This window comes from Microtus ochrogaster, chromosome 19 (assembly GCF_000317375.1).
Source record: "Microtus ochrogaster isolate Prairie Vole_2 chromosome 19, MicOch1.0, whole genome shotgun sequence".
Lineage (NCBI taxonomy): Eukaryota > Metazoa > Chordata > Mammalia > Rodentia > Cricetidae > Microtus > Microtus ochrogaster.
Window position 1 is genome coordinate 19518111 of NC_022021.1, and position 1367 is coordinate 19519477.

Consider the following 1367-nt stretch of genomic DNA (forward strand, 5'->3'; position numbering starts at 1 on the left):
TCCTTGATGACCCTAGGGTTTCTGGAACCAATCACCTTCTCTGTTGTTATTACTGGAAAGGCAGGTAGAGTTGTAGATAGAGCTTTGTGCAAATTGTCCCAGAGAGATTTACCCACAGATGTAGTTAAAATTTGCCTTTCTACACTTTGCTCTTCTTCATCAAAATTTAGAAATTCCTCAATCTTTACAATTCTATTCACCATTGCCTTCTGCAATGTCTGAATCTCCTGTCCAGAATTATGTTCCAAAGCCTTCATTGAGGATTCTAAAGTATGAAGTTTGTCCATTGGAGATAACATCTCATCTTTGGACATAATTTTTATGGCATAAACCGTGCCTTCTTGTATTGACAATCTTTCCGCCAATCTGTCATAAGCTTAGACAAAATCCGATTGTCACATTCAGCAGTTTTGATTCTCTCAGTTAATGTTTCATTTCCTACAGAAAGGGACTGAAGTTTATGATCCAAATCAGCTGTTTCCTCTTCCATAGTTATAAATTTCTCCTTAATATCAGCCACTAATGTTTCAGTTCCTACAGAAAGGGACTAAAGCTTACGATCCAAATCAGCTGTTCCCTCTTCCATAGTAATGAATTTCTCCTTAACATCAGCCTGGAGAACTTCAAAATGATTCTTGAGAAGATTGTTGTCATTCTCAATTGTTTTTAAGTGTTCAATCTCTGCCTTAAGAATCCTGGATTCGTCTCGTAAAGACTTTATCATATTTCTATTATCAAACCATTTAGTGCCAATGAAAGCTACCAATCCCAGAAGGATCCATAGATGTGGAGTGATAGACACCTCTTGTAAAATCTCCCACATGGTACAATTTAAAAAAAAAACTGTTTAATTCCTGAACAGTAATGTGTTCAGACATTTTATTTATAAAAGAAAAATTTTTTGCCTGCAATGATCGGTTCCTCCCAGTGGTGGTCCCTGTGTTTTTGGAGCCTGTCCTAGAACTAGCTCTTGTAGACCAGGCTGGCCTCAAACTCACAGAGATCTGCCTGCCTCTGCTTCCCAAGTTCTGGAATTAAAGGCTTGCGCTACCACCACCTGGCCGGCCTCAAACTCACAGAGGTCCACCTGCCTCTGATTCCCAAGTGCTGGGATTAAAGGCATGTGCCACCACTGCTTGGCTGGCCTTGAACTCACAGAGATCAGCCTGCCCCTGCCACCCAAAGTCTAGGATCAAAGGTGTCTGCCACCACCGCCTGGCCAAGTTACTTTGTATAAGACCAAATCTGTGGCAGCTTTTGTTGCAAAACCGCAGGTACTTGAGCTTCTGCTAATTCAGGCAGTGGGGTTCCGTTGTAAACTTAGCCAAGGCAGGCAGAATGGGCCTGTGTGGCCGAGTGTGTCTCAG